This window comes from Gobio gobio, assembly GCF_949357685.1.
Source record: "Gobio gobio genome assembly, chromosome: 22".
NCBI lineage: Eukaryota > Metazoa > Chordata > Actinopteri > Cypriniformes > Gobionidae > Gobio > Gobio gobio.
The window spans coordinates 23,069,684-23,095,921 of NC_137118.1; positions in this window are offsets into that span (position 1 = coordinate 23,069,684).

Consider the following 26,238-nt stretch of genomic DNA (forward strand, 5'->3'; position numbering starts at 1 on the left):
TAAAGTCAGTGCTACCCAAGTTTCACCAGCATGTTTCCTGCCACACCAGAGGAAACAAAACCTTAGACCATGTCTACACAAACATGGCCGGAGCTTACGTTGCGACACCCCTCCCCCACCTGGGACAGTCAGACCACCTCTCTTTGTTTCTCAGACCCAAATATTCACCCCTCATCAACCGCGTGAAGCCATCAATGAAAACCATCAAGGTGTGGCCTGCGGGGGCAGACTCCACACTCCAGGAAAGGTTTCTAAACACAGACTGGAGTATGTTTGCTTCTCAAGCCACCAGTGGCGCTCACACGGACATTGACTCCTACACCTCCTCAGTATTGGATCATATCAATACCACCATCGACAGTGTTACAACCCAGAAACAGATCACCACATACCCAAATCAGAAGCCTTGGATGAACAGGGAAGTACGACTCCTGCTGAAGTCACGCAATACTGCCTTCAGATCAGGAGATGCACAAGCCTACAGCGCATCCAGGGCAAACCTGAAGAGGGGCATCAAAAAGGCCAAGCACTGCTACAAGCTTAAGATTGAGGGTCACTTTTCCAACTCTGACCCTCGACGCATGTGGCAGGGCATCCAGGCCATCAGTGACTACAAACCCCCCCACTCCACCCCCGCAGCCACTGATGTCAACTTCCTGAATGAGCTAAATTACTTTTATGCTCGTTTTGAAAGAGACAACAGAGAAACTGCCACCAAGCTCAAACCCTCAGCTGACCACCCACCAATCACACTCTCCACCACAGATGTCTGCAAGGCACTGAGCCGGATCAGCGCGCACAAGGCTGCTGGACCAGACAACATCCCTGGACGTGTGCTCAGGGCATGTGCGGAGCAGCTCGCTGGGGTTTTTACAGACATTTTCAACCTGTCTCTCGCCCAAGCAGCTGTACCATCATGCTTTAAACGCACTTCCATTGTGCCAGTGCCGAAACACTCCAGCCCGAGGTGCCCTAATGACTACCGCCCTGTAGCACTCACACCCATCATTATGAAGTGCTTTGAGCGGCTGGTCCTGGAACACCTAAAAGACTCTATACCATCCACATTGGACTCACACCAGTTTGCCTACCGCAGCAATAGGAGCACAGAGGATGCCGTTTCCATGGCACTGCACTCTGTGCTCACCCATCTGGACAGTAAAAACACTTACGCACGCATGCTGTTTGTTGACTTCAGCTCAGCATTCAACACTGTCATCCCATCCAAGTTAATTGCCAAACTTGGAGACCTGGGCATCAACACTTCAATGTGTAACTGGATTTTGGACTTCCTAACTGACAGACCCCAGAATGTTCGATCAGGATCCACCTGCTCCACATCCATCACACTCAACACTGGTGTACCACAGGGCTGTGTGCTAAGTCCATTTCTCTACTCCCTCTTCACCTCCGACTGCAAGCCTGTGTATGGAACTAATTCCATCGTCAAGTTTGCGGACGACACTACGGTGATTGGTCTCATCAGCAACAACGATGAGACTGCCTACAGGGAAGAGATCCAGCACCTGGCCACATGGTGCGCTGATAATAACCTGCTCCTCAACACCACCAAAACGAAGGAGCTCATCGTGGACTTCAGGAAGGAGTCAAGAGGCACACACGACACCATCCACATCAATGGAATGGCTGTTGAGCGTGTCTCCAGTTTCAAGTTCCTGGGGATCCACATCTCGGCGGACATGTCGTGGACGACCAACACCTCCAGCCTGGTCAAGAAGGCTCACCAGCGCCTCTTCTTCCTGAGGACACTGAGGAAGAATCAGCTCTCCTCGGCCATCCTGGTGAACTTCTACCGCTGCGCAATAGAAAGCATCCTGACCAACTGTGTGGCAGTGTGGTATGGGAGCTGCTCTGTTGCGGAGCGCAAGGCACTGCAGCGGGTGGTGAAAACTGCCCAGCGCATCACAGGGACTCCACTGCCTGCCATCGAACACATCCAGAGGAAACGCTGCCTGCATCGAGCTCGCAGCATCCTCAAGGACTCCTCTCACCCAGCCCACAGACTGTTTTCTCTCCTGCCCTCCGGCAGGCGTTTCAGGATCCTCCGGACCAGGACCAGCAGACTAAAGAACAGTTTTTTCCCCAGAGCTGTCTCTTTATTGAACTCAAACCCCCGTTGATCCACTTCCCTCATAAACTGATAACTCTCCTACCTCACATCTGCCTTCACTTTGTTATTTGCACTACTAACTGTTTATTACAGTAACAACTGTTTACTTATGCATTCTGCACCACCATACCGTAACTGGATAATGCTCATCTGCACTGCCGACTGTATTTACAGTAACAATGTTTACATTTGCATTTTGCACCGTACTTCTAACTGGAATATGCAACCACTTTCCACTGCACTTTTACACTTTCTTTCGGATAGCTCTGTCCATAATTTATTGTACTAACTTAATCCACTGCTATATTCCTCATATTAGCCTAACATATTACTGTATACCTCTAACTGTAAAATTCTGTTCAAGTAATAACCGTCTGTATATTTATTCATAGTACATAGTCACCTGTAAATTCTGTTTATAGTAATAGCCATCTGTATATTTATTCATAGTACATATTCACCTGTAAATTCTGTTTATAGTAATAGCCATCTGTATATTTATTCACTGTATATATTCATCTGTAAATTCAGTTCTACTTATAGTAATAACCATCTCTCTACTTATACATATTTATATATATTCAGAACATTTTTATGTCCTGCACTTACGCAACCATTGTATATATCCTGCACTTGCTGCTATTGCACTTCTGGTTAGACCTAAACTGCATTTCGTTGCCTTGTACTTGTACTTGTGTAATGACAATAAAGTTGAATCTAATCTAAAGTTGAATCTAATATAGCAAATTATGTTTGTGCCATCAGTCAGGGAGGAGAGACGTTTGAAGCCGGAGGGCAAGACTGCGTCGCTGCTCTAATTAGGCATTATAGACGGCCGAAATATGAAGGATATACATTTATGGCTCACAATTCATCAGGGTTTGATAACTATTTAATTGTCAATTATCTTGTTGGAGAGGGCTTAACTCCAAAACTCATTCTCCAGGGCTGTAGAATTCTATATATGTATGATACTACGTTTAAACTACGTTTCATCGATTCGTGGCAATTTATCCCCTTTAAACTAGCAAAAATACCAGCAGCCCTTAACTTGGAGGAACGAAGCAAGGGTCATTTTCCTCACCTCTTTAATAAACCGGAAAATGCAGCATATATCGGCCCCTATCCTCCAAAGGAGTTTTACGGTTACGAGGCCATGAGCCAAAGCGAACGTGTCACTTTTGACACATGGTACGAAGATGTATCCCGTGAGATCTTTCATTTTAAAAAAGAGCTCGCCTTCTACTGTAAAAATGATGTTGTTATACTACGCGACGCATGTGTGAGATACAGAGCTGAATTTATCAATTTCACAAACATTGATCCGTTTAGATCAATTACATTACCCGGCGTGTGTATGAAAACTTTTAAAACAAATTTCCTTTCGCGTGACACGTTAGCCCTTACACATAGTCACGCCTATATTAATCAGTTTAAGACATTTTCAAACGCATCCATCCAATGGCTTGAGTATATCAAGACGAGTCAAAACGTGGAGGTACAGCACGCATTAAATTATGGCGAGCGGCAGGTTGGGCCATATCATATTGACGGATATTATGAAACTTCTGACGGTATTAAAACAGCTCTGGAGTTTTTGGGTTGTTTCTTCCACGGCCACTATTGTCGCTTTAAATCATACGAAATAAATCCGTCATCAAAAGTCTCTTTTGGTGATCTAAGGAGACAGAGTGAGAGCAAACTGGACAGTCTCCGGAGAGTTGACATGGCATGCGTGTCATCACTATGTGGGAGTGTGAATGGGATGGGCTGAAACAAAGAGACCCTGACGTCACACTTACCTACCAACCACCTACCCACTACCCACCTCTACCCACGTGACGCGCTTTATGGGGGTAGAACGAATGTGTTCAAACTCTATCACAGAGTAGCTGAAGATGAGAGAATCGATTATTTTGATTTCACTTCTCTCTATCCGTACGTTCAGTCTACTAAAACCTATCCTGTAGGCCACCCCAAAATTCTTTTCAAGGATTTTGAGCCGATAGAGAATTATTTTGGTCTCATAAAAGCGATAGTTCTCCCCCCGCGTGGACTGTACCATCCAGTTTTACCTTACAGATGCGGAGGGAAGTTGATGTTTCCTCTTTGCAGATCATGTGCTGAGCAACAGATCCACGACACACAATGCACATGGGTGAGTGTCGAGCTCGAGAAAGCTATTCAACGCGGTTATCGCGTGGTGAAAATACACGAGATCTGGCATTTTCCAGAGACATCTGACACATTGTTCAGAGACTATGTCAAAACGTTCCTCAAACTAAAACAGGAAGCCTCGGGCTACCCTGTCGATGTACTGACAGAGAGCGAAAAACAATCTTACGTTTCTGATTATATGGATAAAGAGGGGATTCAGTTAGATCCTTCTAAAATAAATCATAATTCTGCAAAAAGATCCATAGCGAAACTAATTTTAAATACGCTCTGGGGTAGGTTTTGTCTCAGATCTCACCTACCACACACTGAGCTTCTGACAGACTCACAAGAGTTCACCAAAGTTTTATTCAGTCGCGCACACGTATTACGTCACTTCTCCTTCGTATCTGAAACGGTGGGATTAATTCAATGGAGTTCTCCTACTCAAGACCCCTGCCCCACACGCGATGTTAACATTTTCATCGGGGCTTTTACCACTGCGTATGCTCGTTTAGCCATCTACAATCTTTTGGATAAATTAGGGCGACGTGTTCTGTATGTCGATACAGATTCCGTTGTTTTTGTATCAAAACCGGAGGATTGGGTCCCTGAGACGGGTCCGTATTTAGGACAGCTAACGAGCGAGTTAGATTCTGACGAACATATTATTCAATTTGTTTCGTCGGGTCCGAAATCTTATGCTTTTAAAACAAACAAGGGCCGTTCATGTCTCAAAGCTAAAGGGATCACGTTAACAGCAGAGAACGCTGAAATAGTGACGTTAGACAGTCTCACTGCCCTTGTGCGTGGTTATGTTGAGACAGGTGACAAGTTGCACCTGTCAGCACACACACACACCCCATTATTCGCAACAAACGTCACCTCACCTTATCTAACAGATCACATCTGAAAAAAATCTCAGTGGTGTATGACAAGCGTGTGCTTCAACCAGACTTTACAACTCTGCCTTACGGGTTCTAGTCATATTTTTGAAAATATGTGTGAAACAGATGTGTTCGATTCGAGGTTACAACATCCGTTTTCAGCAATTGTCGCCGGGTCTACCAGTAGCGGAAAGACTTTTTTTGTGAAGACTCTGATGTATAATTCAGAAAAAATGTGTTCTGTCAAGTTTGATAATTTTGTGTACGTGTATACATCCTGGCAGCCGATGTATGATGAAATGTTACATAGTTTTGATATTGAATTCATTGAAGGCATACCAAAGACATTGGTCGATGGATCCTTATTTCCTTCTGGTAAAACTTCGCTTCTCGTGTTGGACGACGTTATGACTTTAGCCGCTTCTAACGCTGAGGTGGAAAAGATTTTTACACAATATATACATCATAATAAGATTAGCTGTCTTTTGTTAATACAGAATCTGTTTTTCCAGGGTAAATCTACCAGAACGATAGGTCTCAATACAAATTATTTAATAATATTAAAAAACCCGCGTGATAAACAACAGATTGGTGTTTTAGGGAGGCAGATGTATCCGGGGAAGTTTTTTATCGAAGCCTATCAGGATTCAACCGAGCGTCCTTACGGCTACTTATTAATAGATTATAAAGCACAGACGCCTGAAAAAATTCGCCTCAGAACGGATTTGCTGTCAGACTACCCGGTAGTGTACGTTCAAAAGTAACAATGAGCGGAAGGCTTTCCAGAAACCTCTATCTCTTAAAGTTATTATACAAGAGCTCGCCTAAGCAGCGGCGTGTTATTCTTCAGTCTTCCCCCGATGAGTTGATATTAGCTCTATGTGAAGTAGCTCTCAATATTCTTCATGGAAAGATCCCTCTAACTGTGAAACAGCACAGGGTTTTAAAAAGAAGAAGAAATGAAATCAAGTATGTAGCGAATAAAAATATCAATAGAGACATATGATTAATCAAAAAGGGGGGGTTTTGCTCCCCCTCCTCAGTGTGGCTCTTCCATTCATAACTAGTCTAATAACTAGAAACTGAAGAGGAAAAAAAAATGCAACATACCGAGAAATTATATCTCGTGCCAAAACATCAGCTGGATAAACTAAGAAGCACACCGTCTCATGAGAATATCCAATCGACTGTGGAGAATGATCTGGATTCATCAATTAGAGAAATATTACAGAGACATGATTTGAACACTTACGAAAAATCCAAACTCTACACTAATGTTCTACAACGATTCTTGAGCGTGGTAAAACACGGGGATATAGAAAGTAACTCTCTAACTCTTACACTACCGGAACATGAGACACCTGCCACCTCCCACATCCCTGAACTTAAGAATGATGATGTCAGTGATGACGCAATCGTGTCAGAAGTTTTAGCCAATATTCCTCAGAGAAGCTTAAAAAATGTGAAATATATTATGGATAAAATGTCCAAAGCCAAACACTTGTCTTCATGGACAGTTGACGGAGAATTTGTTCACACAGGCAAAATCATTCCCGGGTCCCATATATTTGATCTGATAAAGAGCATAACATAGGCTGGCATGAGTTTCTGGATGCATTTGGGGCATTAAATAATCCTTATTCGACTATAACCAATCACAATCTAAGGCGAATGATTGAATCGATTAAAAGAAAAACCCAGGCGGATGACTCTGGTGGTGCACCTAAGTCTTTGAAAAAACAACACAGGCAGAGACACCCACACGTCCCCGATGAAGATGTATTTAATTCACCCAGGCTAGATGTAAAACAATGGTTGGATTTTTAACAATGATATGTAATGAGATTGTTTTTGTTTACAAAATATTGTCTTGTATGTTATTGTACAACATATTGTATGCAACCTGTATCTGATGTATTGGTTTTATTTTTTTTGAAGTTAAATAAAGAAGGAAAAACGAAATTATTCAGTTGTTTATGACTGGTTTATTCATTTCATTTCATATACATATTCTTTATTTATTCATTACACAGGAATTAATAAGACTGGAACATTTTACCAGACTGTACACATTGGATACATTTAAATCTTTTATTATTGCAAACACTGGGTTTCAATGTTTTCACAAAAAGAGAGACCATAGCATAATTTCTTAACAGATTATCGTTATGGTAAAATTCCATTATATTTTCATACTCAACACCTCGTGAAATATGATATAGAAAAAATAAACAATGCTCCCCACAGGTGACTGACGTAAAATCTTGGACTTGTCTGATAGAATGATGAACTTGTGTAGAATTGTTTCTTAGAAAGTCGCTAATGGATGAAGGAAAAAAATCTGAATCCGGAGGATTCCCGAAGCTGTCAAAAAAACAAGCGAGTCCGTTTCGATCTATGTACATAGCTAACCAGTGGTGTCCCGGTTCATCCAATGGATCAGTATTACAAATTAATAGAGCAGGTACATTTTTCAAAGTTTCTTTGGGGAGATGGTCGGAGGGGAGTACTCCTAAAAAATTTACATCACACGCTATGGCATCCATAATTTCCGTCAGCTCGATCGTATTCATTTCAAGCCCTTTAATAGTGTTCTGCAAGCACCTGTCTCCGATGAGATATTTCCAGGAGAGAATCGTACGTCGCATAAATCAGAATATTTACGGTGTGTTCTAGAGGTTCTCTAAACCGTGCTTCTAATCTAATATTTCCTGATTTAATCAATGACACATGGCTCCCACACTCATCATCCGGGCTGAGGTTAAAGGCGTAAAGTGTATACCCGTTCAGAAAATCCTCTCTGTTGATACTCAATGGTAGATTTTTCAGATGTCTTCCGGTTGCGGAAACCAGCTGATAAAATTCTCTAACGGCATTTGCTAAATTAAATTCCGGCTGAAAGGGACGATTCGGGACGTTAACCCCGTCTGAGCTTAACAAAAGATATTCTAAATTAAAGTGTTTAAAGGCAAAGGGTTTTTTATCGTATGCACCTGTGAAAGCAGAATTATCCGTCATCGCTATAATGATGGATTTGGGCAATGTGCCGAGGAAGATATTTTCATGGTTTGAGAGGCGCGCCCCTGTCGGTATGGAGAAGTTCTTCACGCAAACTCTGTCAATAGGATATTTAGCCGTGACTGACAGTAAGGCTTGAGCGTGCCCCAAGCGGAGGGAGGGGGAAACTGACACTCTCTTGATAAAAAGAGAAGCGGAGATTATTTTTAGTTTATAATCGATCGCGTCCCCACGCATAAGACAGAATGCGTCTTTCGCTCTAGTTAAACGAACACGCATATCGACCGCGTTCAATAGTAATTTCGGCTGAAAAAATATATCGCTGTGTATTGGACCAAGCAATTCCACGACATTGCTCCCCTCTGTGAAAGCAGCTCTTTTCGTTAAACCTGCATTACTACCAGCTGGATTTGTATCATCCATATGACCGGCTGTATCTTTGTAAAACAATCCGCCTGAAAAGTTATTCTCCAGGGTCTCTTTTCCATAATTAGTGAGCATCTCAAGAATACATCTGTACGGATACGTATTGGACGATTGTGACACTAGTCGATCTCCGAGGGAGACATCGACCTGTGAGAAAATAGTCGAAGATGGGTAGTTGATCAAACCCACCGGGGCTCCTTGGGGTATGTCAGCTCCATCTGGCAGAGTTATTTTGACACGTGTATATAACAATGTGTTATTCAAATCTGTGTAATCGTCGCCAGTCCCAGCGATGAAAAATTCAATCGGCGAAGAATCATTAATAGCTGCCACAGGCGGGATTTCCACATAAGTGTATTTTTCAATAGATGTCTGCGTTAAAGTGCGTTAAAATTTTGATTTGATGCACTCGTCCGACATACTATGAATCAGCGACATGATTTAGAAAATAGTATTGGTTCGTCTTTTCAAACTTGTAGATCTTTTCACAGTCTTCTTGCGACTTCGTCTGATTTTTGCAACTGAGGATTTCTTAGCGTTGTGTCTAGTCTTCTTTATGGGGTGACCACGCCCTCTCCTCATACGGGTCCCTGGTGGTTTCAAGCCTTTTCGCTGCATGACCATGAACCCGTGACTGCTCTGTCCTTCGGTGTTATCTTTATTATTATATGACCTTGATAGCGCGCTCGTAACCACATCGCTTACTATGTTTTTTGCTGCAGCTTTTATGTGGGGTTTTGCTATACTAAAACCCCTCCTTAGAAATGGAACTGCCATACGGTATAATCCACGGAACAAACCGCCGATTCCTGATCCGAAACCAGAACCATACATGACCCCCGTTCCGCTAAAACCTTGGATGGACCCACCACTTTGTGCTTGGTAATATGATATGTAGCGGTGAGGGTCTTCTTGGTACGGTGTGAGATAAGCCATTTTTTTAAAACAAATGTTTTCTCACCGGTCTAAAGTGTAGCTTCGTCACAACTTTTCCGTAGGTGAATCGCACGTCTTTATTTTGATCGTCTTTAATCTCAATTTCAATATCTGATATATAGTTTTTATTAAGACGCACGTAATGAGATTTGTCGTATCTTACGCTGACTGATTTGCTAGTGTTCGGTTCAATATGTACCGCCTCTAATAAGGGGACATATGCGTTCCCCACTGATTGATATTTTATTATATCTATGTATACAAATAATGTATAAAACCCTCCACTTATATCTGCCTGGAATGGTGCGTATATGATGCTCCTCACACCCTGGTGTTCATCCGAAGTGTTTGCATTTTCTATAGAAACACCAGGTTTTAATCCTAGAATGACGGCTAGCTTTCCGTGAAATGTTAAAGATGCTTTCTGAGATGTTTTCAGAAACACCTTATTTTTTATATGATCGTAACCTAGATGTACCAGTGATGGAAGAGTTGCGTTTATTTCCTTAAGTAATGCTGAAATATCCTCAAAATAACCGTATTTTATATTATTATGGTCCGTAGATATTTTTAGGGCTTTCCGGAAAGTTTGGATATTAACATCACTAATATCCTAATTATCAAGGATATTAGTTATTAGTACAAGGATATTAGTATTATCAAGGACCGCTCATGCTCTATCAAACATTCCTCGCATTCAAAAGTAAAACCAGCGTCTTCCTCGTTGAAAGTGTACCAGGTTTTAGGGTAGTGAAACTCAACCAGGGCCACTTCCCATAATCCTTTTAAATGTATGGCTTTTGCCATTCTAGTTCTGTAATTAGATATGGTGTTCTCGGGGTAAACATCCCCGGATGCATTGCAGGGGAGTGTGACGTAGAACCCCTCCTCTGACATCATGGATACTTTGCATAAATGACAGCGTCTGTCTCTCTCGCTAGCCCTTTAAGGGAGCCTGTAGATCAATCACGTGTTTTTCACGAATCCAACTGTTGAATTTTGACGGCCACCCAAACCATTTCACCAAAACGTATGAGACTTTTTATGGAGACAGATTAGTCTCATTAATAATTCACGCAAAAAACAAGATGCACACATGTGTAGCCAATTTCACATGCATAAAACCAAATTCACGTGCGCAAATTAAAATTATACATTCATAAAATACATTTCACAAATGCAAAACACAATTCGTAGATTTACAACTGTGCACAAAAACTTCTGAATGTTTAAAATGTACACGTTCATCCTGTAATGTGAATGTGCAAATCGTCATTCACGTGTGAATTGCTTTGGATTTGTGCGTGTGTGTTTTTGAGACTTTCCTGGCAGCACTCTCCTCCCACCCGGATCAGTCGAACGCTTTAGCCAATCAGATTTAAGCTTATCAATCGGCCAATCATTATCGCGTGGGGGCGGGCCCACCTGCTGTTACGTCATCAGCTTCCTTTCGACCACAAGCAGAGGTAGGCTATGTGCAGTGTGATCGGTTCATTTCTGTGTTTACTGAAACGAAGAAGTTACAGATCAGTTGAAGTGATAGTTTATTAACTGCTGTGTGAAAATAAACATTTATGTAGCCTATTGATGGATTCTTATGTTTACTTCATAAAGAATTATTCATATGCATACCATACAATGCTAGGATTGTCTCCATAGAAAGCATAACAATGGTTTGAATGATGAGAGATGGTGTATATATATAGACTATTATGAAAAGTATAAAGTTTTTGGATATTTTTCACTTGGTCTTGTTCTATTATTTAATTAGGAAAGAGCAGTCACAGCAGTGTGTTTGTACTGTCATGTCCACCACACATTCAACTGATGATGATCATTTATGGAATGAAGTGCATACATTGGAGACCTTGTACGTTTCATCTATGCTTTGTTTTAAGCTGCATGTATACAGTTTTATTGTTTCAGATTTACAAGACAGATGATGTATGAAGTTGCAGAGACAACCAGTACCTTGACCTTACCATTCCTACTGTAATTCTTTCAAAACACTCATGTTGCAAGCCATCCATTTTGACTGTTGTTTCAACAAGAGGTTTAAAGTCATGCATTGTTACTGTATTAATGTACACACTCAAGGAATAAAGCCCTGCTATGCATTATTAAACGTTCTTGCAACTCAGAATTAAAAGATTCAAAGATATTTGCTACAGTTGATGTATATGTTTTATTAATTTGAAAGTTTCTGATTCCTTTGGGAATAAAACCAATATGAAATGACTTGGCCATGATTAAACCCAAAAAAATCACCCAAAACTTCTATCAATCCTATCAATGGTTGCTATATCTGCTTTGTTTCAAACATTCTTCCAAATATCCTCCTTTTTGTACAGCAGAACAAAGAAATTCATACAGGTTTGGAACAACTTGAGGGTGACTAAATATGATGAACTTACAATATCAAGTCTGAATAAAAAGTATGAAGAAGGACAACATGTATTACAGAGATATATATATATATATATATATATATATATATATATATATATATATATATATATATATATATATATATATATATATATATATATATAGTAGATTGATAAGTAAATCAATATTTATGGCCAAATGATACATTTAAGTGCAATACATCAGGTGAAAAGTTAACAAATGAAATGTGTTTAAACTAGACCTCTCGCTGTCAGAACAGATAACAGATTTTGGTTTGATATTTAAAACAGTCAGCAGCACGTAGTATAATAGGTACAGGCAGATGAAGAGCAGGAAGCAGGAGATGAAGTGATGGTAAAATAATTGAATATAGTTTACTGAGTAATCTTAGTTGCATGATGTTAATTGCATCTTTGATCTTTGTCTGATCAGCATAAAAACTGCTTTTTTTTTTGCCAGGCAAAGTAAAATTTATGCTTCACAACATTTTCCTGTGACATTAAAAACCTTGAGATCACAATACAGCTCAGAACATGAAATAACATGTGTATTGAATAGATTAAGACATTAATACAAAGTATAAAAGAGAATAAAGAAACTGAAAATACAGGGGAACAATAATACTTTAACACTGTATACTGTTGCACAAATGGCATAATATCTATCACTAAACAATGAGTGCTCATAAAAATAAATCTCGATGAGGTTAGTGCTAAGTGGGATTCGCCACTCAGATGATTGTTTTGCACTCATTTATGTGATTGTAACTGAGAGAGATGTCCGTCTCTGTACCTGCAGCTAAAATCCAACACAACAAGCATAATTTTCCTCTTCATATGGGACATCTGATTACCACAGCAGTTGCTTACATCTGTTAATATTTAATAAACTATCACTTCAACTGATCTGTAACTTCTTCGTTTCAGTAAACACAGAAATGAACCGATCACACTGCACATAGCCTACCTCTGCTTGTGGTCGAAAGGAAGCTGATGACGTAACAGCAGGTGGGCCCGCCCCCACGCGATAATGATTGGCCGATTGATAAGCTTAAATCTGATTGGCTAAAGCGTTCGACTGATCCGGGTGGGAGGAGAGTGCTGCCAGGAAAGTCTCAAAAACACACACGCACAAATCCAAAGCAATTCACACGTGAATGACGATTTGCACATTCACATTACAGGATGAGCGTGTACATTTTAAACATTCAGAAGTTTTTGTGCACAGTTGTAAATCTACGAATTGTGTTTTGCATTTGTGAAATGTATTTTATGAATGTATAATTTTAATTTGCGCAGGTGAATTTGGTTTTATGCATGTGAAATTGGCTACACATGTGTGCATCTTGTTTTTTGCGTGAATTATTAATGAGACTAATCTGTCTCCATACTTTTCCACTGCGTTTTTTATCGAGAATTTTCTCGACCTTAAACGATTTATCATCACTCACAATAATTTTTTGGAGTTCTTTTTCGTAAAAAAAAACCCTGTATTATCTCCCCATCATAGTCCTGTAATTTATACATCGCTACTTCCCTGGGTATACAAGAAGCTATAGTAAAGTATTCTTCTGTATAGTTCTGCTCATATCCTTTGGTAAATATATTCCGCACTTTAGATATTCTTACCACGTCACCGACTGAGAATTTAAAGGCCGGCGTCTCTTTACGTATTTTCCCGTATAAATTGTTGAACACCGTGGCTTGGTTTTCTTTATTCACGTCCAAGGGTCGCATTTTTATGGACTTGTGATAACTGGAATTATACCGCTCTGTCAAATCTTGCAAAATATCACAGTAACGTTTGGAATTTATCGATGTAAGATACCTCCACATTCGCCCCTTTAAAGTTCTATTAAACCTTTCGACCACACTCGCTTTTAATTCTGAAGCGGTTGCAAAATGTGTTATATTATATTTTTTCATCATCTGTTGAAAAGGTTTATTGAAAAACTCTGTCCCCTTATCAGTCTGTAGTTTGATAGGTATTCGTCCCTCTTTCAAAACAGACAAAAATGCTTTTGTCACTTCAGAAGCAGATTTATTTCTTAACAGCCTTGTCCAGGCATATTTTGAGAAAATATCAATGATAGTTAAAATGTATTTAATATTATCATTCTCTTTAGCGTACACAGACATATCGACTAGATCGGCCTGAAATTGTTGGTCTTTCCCATGAACCATCACACGGTTCCGCTTATATTTTATTGGTGCAGTTCGATGGAGAGTGTATGTATCTTGACTACAAAGCCACCTGGACACTTCATTATCAGATAACCTTACACCGTGTTGTTCTAATACAGCTTGTTTTAATCTGTTTTTACCTCCCAAAGCTCCAGAATTGGCAGGATCGTAGTATATTTTCTTCATTAGTTCTGCCATGTTAACGCTGCGAGTCTCAGTCAATAATGAGTCAAGTTACACATTTGTTCAGTATTAAAAGATTTTTTTATTTTCACAATATAAAGTCACAACATTTTTATTTTCCAAACAAAGATTTTTTATTTTCACAATATAAAGTCACAACATTTTTATTTTTCAGACAATTTTTTATTTTCACAATATATAAAGTCACAACATTTTTATTTTCCAAACAAAGATTTTTTAATTTTCACAATATAAAGTCACAACATTTTTTTTTATTTTCACAATATAAAGTCACAAACATGTGTAATATTAATTATATCCCGTAAAACAAAAGATAAAATTTCACAGACATTTCAAAATTCTTCTCCAAAATGTATTCGACTAAAAAATCAATAATATTACATACATCCGGATCTTCATTAGTTAAAAAACTACAAACTTCAGTTCCCTTTCGTTCAGTCACTACGACGTAACGTTAGTGACTAACGAATGGGGGTTTCGCTTAGAAGCCTATCAACTTCGAGTTTAGAGAAAACGCCCAATGGCGTGCCAATGCCATGGGCATGCGGAATTTGCATACGTAACTCCGCCTCACTGCGTGAGTATATAAGGAAGTACGAGGCAATATCGCATTATGTTTCTGCTTTCGGAGCCAAGAGTACCTACCTCTTCACTCCTACAGCCTTCTGAGACTCTGTCAGCTTCTTCGAGACAGCTTTCCAGTCGGTGTTGGTGTGACGGCGCGTTCCAGTGATCGCATACTTCCTGCCTGCTGATCTGTGCAGTGGTCCGCCTGACAGCTGGTGTGTGTTTCCCTGGGCGCTTCGGCATCGACTGCAAAGTTTCCTCTCACAAAAGAGCTTGCACGTGACACGTCCTTTTCAGGATGTTTCGTCCGTGCACTTCTGGGTGCGGTAGACCGCTTTTTTCTTTCGACGGGCACGAGCGCTGCGTGACGTGTTTGGGCTTTCAGCACGCTCAGGCAGCGCTTGTGGATGACTCATGTTCCCTCTGCGGGAACCTGGCCATCTCGGTGCTTCGATCTAGACTCCGTGAATTCCGTGCTGATGCCGGAACGAGAGTCCCCTCTGCCACCCCCCAATCTGCGGTCTCCTCTGGAGGCGGCACTTTGGCTGGTGACCAGGGTGATCTGAGGGTGACGGTGTTGAACAAAGCTCCGATGCTAGTTCCTCGGCCCACACCCCCCTCTCATGCACCTGACCCGTTCCGTGCTCAGACGTCTACATCGGGGCCGGCTCCTGCTGTCCCGACTGTGGCGTTTGGCACGGCGGAAGAGGAAGTGATGTCTATCGCCGCATCACAAGGTGGGCTGGAGTCATCTGAGGATGATGATTCGGCTGTGCTGCCACCTTCGGGTGCGCCAGCATTGCCCGAGTCGGACCCAGAATTGACAGCCATGCTGTCTCGGGCCGCCGCAGCGCTTGGGCTGGAGTGGAACCCTCCGCCTCAGCCCGAGAGTTCGCGGTTGGATGATTGGTTTTTGGGGGCGGCGCGTCCGGACACCCGTCCGGCCGCTCCTCCAATACCTTTCTTCCCCGAGGTGCATGAAGAGGTCGCGCGTTCCTGGAAGTCCCCGTTGTCTTCCCGTGAACGTTTGGCGAACTCTTCCGCCTTCACCTCCCTCGATGGAGCCGCGGCTCATGGGTACACTGGGGTCCCCCCAGTCGAACGTTCTGTTGCGATGCAACTGTGTCCACAGAGCGCTTCGTCCTGGCGTGGTGACCCAAAGCACCCCTCCAAAGCCTGTAGGTTTTCGGCATCCCTGGTGGCGAAATCCTATAGAGCTGCGGGGCAGGCCGCCGCTTCTCTGCATACCATGGCAACTCTTCAGGCTTACCAAGCCAAGTTGCTGTGTGATATGCACGAGGGAGGGGCTGATCCAGGACTCAGCAATGAGTTGCGTGCCGCCACCGACCTCGCTCTCCGGGCGACGAAGGTGACCGCACGCTCCCTGGGTCAGGTGATGCCCACAAATGTGGTCCAGGAGAGACACCTATGGCTCACCCTGTCCGATATGCGTGAAGCTGAGCGAACCCGTTTCCTCAACGCCCCCATATCACAGGATGGGCTATTCGGCGGAGCGGTCGAGAGCTTCGCCCAACAGTTCTCGGCCGCTCAGAAGCAGACTGAGGCAATAAAACATGCCTCATGCCCCGCTCGCCGCCGAGGACGCCCTCCTGCGGCTCCCTCTACCTCTGCGCCACCCAAGCAGCAGCCTCCACCCGGGCCGCGCAGAGGCAGCCGCAGGAAGGCGTCTCAGTCCGCTCCAGCCCCGCAGCCCGCGAAGAAACGCCAGGCTAAGCGGCACTCCTGATGCGGACGGCTCAGGGATGGGCAGTTCTTTCCAGGAGACGGCGGCAGGGCCACTCCTTCCCCCGGTGGAGGGCCGGGGGAGAATCTTTTGTTCAGCTGCTGGCCCCCGGGTCAGCAGCACCCTAATGTGGTTAAAGAAAGAACTGACAACCCCATCCCTGAGCCCCCAGAGATCGGTGACGGCAGTGCGCGCCACCCTCGGGTCTCGCCACTCTCGTCCCTCTCTGTTGCCAGCCCCCTGGCAGAGCAGACCCCAGTGGAACGCGAGTCCTTCCCTGGTCTCCTCTGTCAGGGCGCAGCCGTTAACCGTGCCCCGACCCCGGGACGCCCAACAGCCTCCCCTGTCCGGGCCGGTAACGCTGCCTCGCTGCCCCACCCAGGGTACATCTGCCGTCCGTATGACCCCGTTGGTGCAGTCTCTGGAAGCCTGGCTTCAGCTTCCGGGGCTGTCCCGCTGGGTTGCCCGGACCGTCAGGCTCGGCTACGCGATTCAGTTCACGCAGGCTCCTCCCCGTTACAGGGGAGCCCGCTATACCGTGACCGGGGCCCATGCCCCCGTCATGCGTGCGGAGATTGCCACTCTACTGGCGAAGGGTGCGATCGAGCCTGTCCCTCCAGCCGAAATGAGGTCGGGGTTCTACAGCCCCTACTTCATTGTACCCAAGAAAACCGGTGGGTTACGACCAATCCTGGACCTTCGCATCCTGAACCGATCCCTTCACCGGCTTCCGTTCAGGATGTTGACTGCGAAACGCCTTTTTCAGTGCGTTCGTTCTCACGATTGGTTTGCAGCGATCGACCTGAAGGACACCTACTTCCATGTCTCCATCCTTCCTCGACACAGACCGTTCCTACGGTTTGCTTTCGAGGGGCGGGCATACCAGTACGCGGTTCTCCCATTCGGGCTATCTCTGTCCCCTCGCGTCTTCACGAAGATTGCCGAGGCAGCCCTTGCGCCCCTTCAGCAGCACGGGGTTCGCATCCTGAGCTACCTCGACGACTGGCTCATACTGGGCCACTCTCGAGAGCAGGTTTGCGGACACAGAGATCTGGTTCTCCACCACTTAGCCCCGTCTGGGCCTTCGGGTCAACTGGGAAAAGAGCAAACTTTGCCCCGTGCAGAGGATCTCTTTTCTCGGTATGGAGATCGACTCGGTCGCCATGTACGCGCAGCTTTCGAGCGAGCACGCGCAGTCTCTGCTGACTTGCCTCCGTCAAATCGAGAGCAAGAGTGCGGTTCCACTGAAACTATTTCAGAGGCTCCTGGGGCATATGGCATCTGCAGCCGCGGTAACGCCGCTCGGATTTCTTCATATGAGACCGCTTCAGCACTGGCTTCGCGATCGAGTCCCGAGATGGGCATGGCAGTCTGGCACGCTCCGGATCCAAGTGACTCGGGCCTGCCTACAGACGCTCACCCCGTGGTCGAACCTCAGTTTTCTCCGGGCCGGTGTGCTGACCTCCTCTCCGCTCACCACCATCGCGAGCATCACTGACTCCGCCTCCGACCATTTTTTAAGTAGGTTGAGATGGTAAATTTGACGTGCCCCGTCCCTATCGGATCGAATCACCTCATAGTTGAGATCGCTAACTCGCCGTGTAACCACAAAGGGTCCTTGCCACTTTGCGAGTAATTTTGAACTCGACGTAGGGAGTAACACAAGTACCTTATCTCCCGGAGTGAATTGACGCAGCCTAGTTCCTCTGTTGTACAGCTGTTTCTGTCTGTTCTGAGCCTGTAACAAATTCTCCAATGATAGCCGCCCCAAAGTGTGGAGTTTTGTTCGCAGGTCCAGGACATACTGAATTTCATTCTTACTCGCTGAAGGTCCGTCCTCCCAAGCCTCTCTAAGGACATCCAGCACCCCCCGAGGCTGGCGTCCATAGAGCAGCTCGAAGGGGGAAAACCCCGTGGAGGCTTGGGGGACCTCGCGGACAGCGAACAACAGAGGCTCCAGCCATCTATCCCAATTTTTGGCGTCTTCGTGAACGAACTTACGAATCATGGACTTTAACGTGCGATTAAATCGTTCCACCAGTCCGTCTGTTTGTGGGTGGTAGACGCTGGTGCGAATCGATTTAACGCCCAACAATTCGTACAGTTTGCGGATTGTCCGTGACATAAACGCCGTGCCTTGATCGGTGAGAATCTCTTTCGGGATTCCCACCCGGGAGATTAATGAAAACAGTGCACTCGCGACACTTTTCGCTGAAATAGTGCGGAGTGGAACTGCTTCCGGGTATCGCGTTGCATAATCCACCAGGACTAATGCAAAGCGATGCCCCCGTGCTGACCGCTCTAATGGCCCGATGAGGTCCATACCAATTCGTTCGAAGGGGACCTGCACTAAAGGAAGCGGGCACAATGGTGCTTTTGGAGTGGCCGGTGGATTCACCAACTGGCATTCACGAAACGACGCACACCACTTGCGTACATTCTCGTGAATGCCCGGCCAGAAGAACCGGGCCATGAGGCGGTTTAATGTAGCTGTGTGTCCCAAATGCCCGGCCATCGGATTAGAATGAGCCGCCTGGAAAAGCATTTCCCGGCGGCTCTTCGGGATTAACAACTGGGTTGTATCTTGTTTTGACTGGGCGTCCTGGGTCACCCTATACAACCTGTCTTTTATAATCGCAAAATACGGGAAGGAGAGCGGTTGCCCAGGATGGACGAGGCAGCCGTCGATGGATCGGACCTGATTAAACGCATTTTTAAGCGTATCGTCCTGGGACTGTTCCAGGGGAAAGTCGTCGCGATCTGTGAGCACTGGTGCCCGCAGTTCGCTCGTTTCCCCTGAAACCGCCGCCAGAGGTCCCGGCTCCGCCTCACCCACGTGCGCAACCGCCACCTTCCTTCCCGAGCGGTTTTCCCAAGAGGCATCCGCACACAAATATCCCAACAATTTGTTAAACGCCGGCCAATTGGTCCCCAAAATCAGCGGATGCCGGAGGTGTGGGTTAACTGCCACCTCCACACTATGCGTTTGTCCCCTGAATTGAATTGTGACGGGCACTAACGGATAATTCACCACTTCCCCGTGCACACACCGCACCGTAACCACACGGCTGTTACCCAATGCCTCAGGCTGAATCAGGCTTTGGTGAATAGAGGTCTGGTTACAACCGGAATCCACCAACGCCTGATAAGTACCCCCCTTGATACTCACGGGTATTAGGTACAATCCAGCTTGATCAGGGGCGGCTTGTGGAGCGTCGGGAACCCGGACCAATGTCCCGACCTCCATGACCGGGCAGCGGTCGATAAAATGGCCCGGATCCCCGCAGCGCCAACAAGCCGGCCCAGACCTTCCCGCTGCCCTAGTGGGCGGAAGAAGATCGGCAGGTTGGCGTGGAGAGAGCGCGGGGGCTGGGGAGGAGGGATAGGGATCCGGCGCTGCAGCGCCTCCTCTCGGCGCCGATCGAAGAGGTGCCGGTGGCTCGCTGGCTCCGCCCAGCCTCCATCGTGGTAGCGGCCTGGGCGCCACGCCTCCACGGGACCTAGGGAGAGGGACAGGTCGAGACACAGAAGGGTTGGGGAAAGAAGAGGGGAGAGAGAGAGAGAGAGAAGCCGATGGCAGGGGCTCGCCGACCCCGTGGCACGCCACCATCTAGTCCTCCGCCAACTGGATGGCCTGGCTCAGCGACGTCGGGCGGTGGCACTGGACCCACTGCGCGGTCTTTCGCGGAAGCCGCGCGACGAACTGTTCCAGCACCACTCGATCTATGATGACCTCGACGTCGCTCCCGTCGGCCATCAGCCACTTGCGGCAGGAGTCCCGGAGCTGGTGCGCAAAGGCGAAGGGCCGGCCGGACTCATCCAGTGCCAGCGTGCGGAAACGCTGGCGATATTGTTCCGGGCTCCGGCCGACCCGCTGTAAAATCGCGCGCTTGAGGTCGTCATAAGCCAGGAGATTCTGGACTGGCAGTTGGTGGGCGGCTACCTGGGCTTCCCCTGATAGCAGCGGCAGGAGCCGCATCAGCCAGTCCGCTATGGGCCATCCCCTGGACTCGGCGGACCTCTCGAAGAGGTCGAGGAACGCCTCCGGATCGTCCTCGGGCCCCATCTTCGAGAGGTGCAGGACGGCCGCCGAGTCTGTGTTGGTGGGGGGGACGGCCTGAATCCCCTGGCTAATCCAGCTCCGGAACAGCTCCCGGTCTTCGTGCTAGGCCCGGAGGAGAGCCTCAAAGCGTTTCTGCTGCTCCTCCCTCACGGCCAGCAGGTCCTGGTGTTGCTCCTGATGAAGACCGGCGAGCGAGTTGACCAGATCCGCAAGTGGCGTTTTTGGCGGAGTCTGCATGGCGGCGGCTCTCTTCTCCCTTCCCGGGTTTCGGCACCAGTGTAGTGAAGGTTCGTATGTGGATGTGGGAAGGAAGAAGACAGGGGTCGGCTTTCTGGGACTCGTAAGTACGTTTTATTTACTCTTTGGTCAGTTAGCAAGCTGCTGTGCACTTCGTATCACAATATTCATTTAACTCAAAACTTGTTCTCTAAATCGTCGGTTTGGGCAGTTCCTCTCTGCGTCTCTCCACTCTCTGTACACGAGTCCCAGTGTATATCTCTCTCTCCCTCTCCACTCTGCTGTGCGGCTTTTATGCGGTCTCTCCACGCCAATTACTGCAATGAGACACAGGTGTTTGTAATCTGCACTTGACCTACTTACTCACCGCTCGGTCCCGCCCTCTCTCTCCCGCTGCAAACCTTGCGAAACCACGCCCCCTCCGCCACAGTTACAAATCCATGTTTTGTAAGGAAAGTCAAATTATGATATCCAAGTTCAGTGCAGAATTTATTTATCCATTCAATGGTTTTCTGCGGTAATCCATTTACTTCAGGCAATAATCCATTTTTTTGTAAATCCACCAGAATTTTCCCAAACAGTTGAGATGAAGAAGAGGAGGCGGCATCACTTTGTTGAGACATCGCTGGGGTTTGAATGAGGGATAGTCTCTGGGGAGAGGGCTTTTGAATGCTTGTATTGAGTAGGTGGAGTTAAGTAGACACCCCTCCTACTAGGTGTGGCCCACTCAGGGTGGAACAATTTTGTTTTTAAACTGTTATAGCGGTCGTACGCATCGGTCCATTTGAAGAGTTGATTGATTTTAGAAAAAATATCCTCCATCACAGATAAATCTTTCCACTGAAACATGAATTTTAAATCATAAAATTTCAGGTGTTCATCCTCGGAAATTGGCCAGCGGGCTTCAGGTGCGTTTTTTCCAAAATCACTGGAAAGAATATAGATGTAATCCTCGGGATATTTATTAATCTGGTCCGCCAGAATTCGGTATCTAGTCCCGATCGATATTTCAGTTCCAGCCCACTCCGCGATGAACAGTGGGACGTCCGCTCCGTCCTTCAAGTCTGGCCAGACCTTCGAATAAAATAAAATCCAATCTGTTTCGCCAAATATCAGATCAGGATCCGTTCTTGAATTTGTAGTGAATCTCTCATTATAATCCACGTTAGCCAGTCTGACATCTCTGTGGTGTTTCTCATAAGAATACGTACACGCGCGTCCTCCAGATAAGTGAAAGGTATATTCCACGCGATCCTCCAGCTCGTGAAGAAATCGTGTTAAACACGGTCCGTGTGATCCTCGTTTTTTTCGTGGAGCTAAAGTCAAATCCTTCATAGCCTCTGTAATCCTTCTTTCGGGAGTTTTTAAGGGTGATGCCATAGCCATTGTAGATTATCTGATTTCCAATAACCACAACTACTATTTGATCACCTGCTTTTTTTTATTTTATGTACACCTGCTTCAGGGAGGGGAATTCCCCCTGAGTGATGTCATCATCAGCGTCATTTTTACCCACCCCTTTAATTTGAATTAACCTCTCAGCTTTGAGAGGGGAGTGTTAGTGGGTGTGGTCTGTTTGAGCCGGTGCATCGTGTTTGACTGATCATTTCTCAGTTAAACTTTGAAGCGAGTGGACGCGTTTTTATCCACGGAGAACCAAAGGTAATTTAGTTTTTCCCAGGGTGGTCACGTGGTGTGGGCGGGGTAGGGGAGGAGTCTGCGTGTGTCTCTCTGCAGGCTCAATGTTTTTAAAACTAGTTTGTGTTTTATGTAACAGTTTGAAACTAATTTTGTGTTTTATGTAAAATGCAATAGTTTTTTTTCCAAATCTGAATGCACACATTTGGTTTTGTGTAAATTATTGATTTCTTTACATCTTAAAATAACACTAACTCTTTTTTGGACAACTTTTAGAGAAAAAATGCAATTTAAACGTATCGATGCTTTAACGTTTTAAAAGTGATAAAAGATTTCATATGTAATAAAATTACGTCTTCTTCTTTAATAAAATAAAAAAACACTGATATCATCTCTGACTCTGTCTTTATTATACATTTCTTTAAAAAAGTTAACACCACTTAGAACCTGTGCGTTGGGCAAATTTTCCCACGCTTCAGATGTTCAAACCATAACGGGCGTTACACATGTCCAATTTTCCCATGGTGTACATACATCATCCATAAGGGGAGGAGCTAGCGTGGGAAAATTCCCACGCTTCAAATGTTCAAACCATAAAGGGGTTACACATGTCCAATTTTCCCATGGTGTACATACACCACCCATAAGGGGAGGAGCTAGCGTGGGAAAATTCCCACTGTCAAAAGGGGCGTGGCTTAAAGGGCAATAAACCTGTCAGTTTGACGAGTGCTGCCCTCTATCCTCTCTTAAGTTGTTAAACTACATTCACATATTATTTTTATACATTTAAAAATATATTATTAATATTTTTATTTTTTTGTTTTTACGTTTGTGCCTATATATCTCCATATTAATAACTGTCAGAGTAATTCTGAGAATTCAGCTGTAAACTCTCAAGTCTTGGCTTTCTAGAAATATATGTTATGTGTCTATTCAGAATAACTTGTGAGCAGCAGCCTTTTTACTATGGGTATGTCAAAATGCCCTACTTGCCAAAATGGGGGGTCGGGGGGGTTGACAGGCAAGGGGTTAAATACAATTTGTACTTTAAGTGCACTTTGTAATAATGTCAAATTAAATGTTCTACTTTAAAGTATATTTTAAATCATTGTTTTAATAATCTTTTGTAATGTTTTAATGTATTTTTACGTGTTGACGAACTTGACTTGATTACTTGACTATAATTTTGAAAGCAGTGTGTTATTTGATATTACATTTAAAATGTATATATTTTAAATTTACTAAATTAAGTGGGTCAAAAAGCTGTCTAAAGTTGATAATTTTTTATGTTTTTCTATTAACTGCAATTAAGCATAACAACATTGTATAAAAAGTACTCTTTTTAGAGTTTGCTATGAGTCACAGGGGTAAATAAGCCTTGTTGATCTGTGTAGAGGGCCTATTGTGTATGATTACTACCTCTTTGGTTTTGTTTTGTGTATCTGTTGTTATCTTTGTTCAATTGTCATTTGTACGGTATGTTACAATTCAGTTCTTATTTAAGAAGCTTAATGGCAACTATTATGTTTGTCAAGCAAGAAGTACCTTTTAATGTATCTGTGTACATTTTTGATGCATTTTTATTTTAACAAAATTTTGGGGGCGGGTGGAATAAAAAATAAACTACAAGGATAAAAAATATATATACTGTATATGAATAAAGTATCCCTCAAAAACACAACTTTGGTTGTTCTGTGGGTCTGTTTTGTGATTCTTTTTACTGTTCACTTGTCTGAAATAAACAACATCTGGTGTCTGAAGGGCAAAGAGAACAAAAATAAAACCAAGTGAATTCAACAACTGCAGTTGCTCCACTTTTTCAAAGATGGAAATGAAGGTCAAACATGAAATTAAAGGGTAGGTTTGGATTGATTGATTTATGTAGTCATACAAAATTGGTAGTAAGCCACACTCTTATATAATTTTTTTGCAACAGCTTTATAGATTACAAAAAAACAGTACAGACTAAAACAACTGGCATACATCAAGACAGTAATCAACTATACATTGAAGGGAGATTTTAACTGTAAGGTTGAATTGTGTTCTAAGAAGAGTATTTTTCATATTTATTTTTCTGGTTAGGACATGATAAGTGGTGCATGTTGGCCACATTACCACTTCGGGTGTGCATTTAAAAAAAAAAAAATTATTCAATGGCCCATAGTCAATTATTCCTGAAGGATTTTATAGACCTCTTGATTTAAAAAAAAAGGTTTTGTTAGTTTTTTTAATATAGTTTTGCATGTTTTATAAATAGTTGTGTTACATTTATAAATATAGAAATATATATAAAAATAGTTTTTAAATATTGTGGGAAAGCCATTTAAAATGGTTTCATATACAATTAAATAGGCCTATGTTGTTGAAGATGGCTTTTTGATGACTCTTACTTTTGAATATGACTCTTCAAACAATGCATTCTTCTCAAATTAATAGCAATAAAAAGCAGGTCCCCAGTGTAACATTTAACTCCATATTGTCACAGTTTCTCCTCTATCACACACCAGTGATCATTCTCACCGCTCTACTTTCCTGAAGTTGTCTCCTCTGGATCCTGTTATATTCCTGTGGTCTCCTTGTGTTCCTCCAGTATTCTCCAAGTAAAACTCTCCAGTTACCTACCTGTGTTTCCTTACCTGTTCCCCGCTCCACTACTCACTTGTTCCATCAATCTAAGAAGTCTGTGCTCTCTGTCTTCTCCACTCACCAGTCATAATCTCATCCTAAGCTACCTGGTAAAGGGAAAGGATTTTGTTATTAACTATCCATCAATCATCTCTGACTTCGCTATCACACACCTATTTCATCTGTACATCATATCTATTCAATAAATACCTGTTTGGGTTTGAAGATAATCCTGTCTCTGAGTCTGGTGTTCCGTTACACATATAGTATGGAAACATGCTCCCCTGGATGTTACTGGATAATAACAGTGGAAATATTCAGTACCTGTCATCAATCTTTTTTTTTTTTTTACCTTTCTGTTTACCCAAAAATGAAAATTCTGTCATTGTTTACTCACCCCCAAGTTGTTCCAAACCTTGTGTGAACTATTCCTTTATTACAGAAATTGACATAATAACTGGAATAAAAAAGTGTGACAACTAGCCCCAGTCTTTCCTATCTCAAATGGTTCTGAATAGTTTCTACAACTACAAAACAAGCTCTACTTGAAAATGTTTTGTTCAAGTAGTTTCATCCAAAGATGCAGATCTGTTGCATGAGACAATTGCAGAAGAACATTGTGTGTCTCTGGTAGACATTCAAAGATCAGTACTTTGACCTTTTATTCTTTTAATAAACACCTTTTTCCAACTTTAAATTTTAGTTGCATGTGATATTCAAATGACAATCTTCTGTCTTTATCTAAATAAGCATATTGTTCATAATTTTGATAAATTAGCATGTACAACCTGACAGAAGACAGAGTTGTTTTTTAAATGTGTTTGTTGTGTTGAGTGTATTCTGAGGGTCTGGCATGATGTGTGGATGGCATATCAGTGTTGTTTTGTGGATATGCTTCTCGACCACAGCTGTTTTGTTATGCAGAGAACTCACTTTTTCCCAAAAGACCTTCAGTTCTTGTTACTCTGTCTAAAATGACAGAAACGTTGTCAAAGGACCAAGAGCCTTGTTGTTTG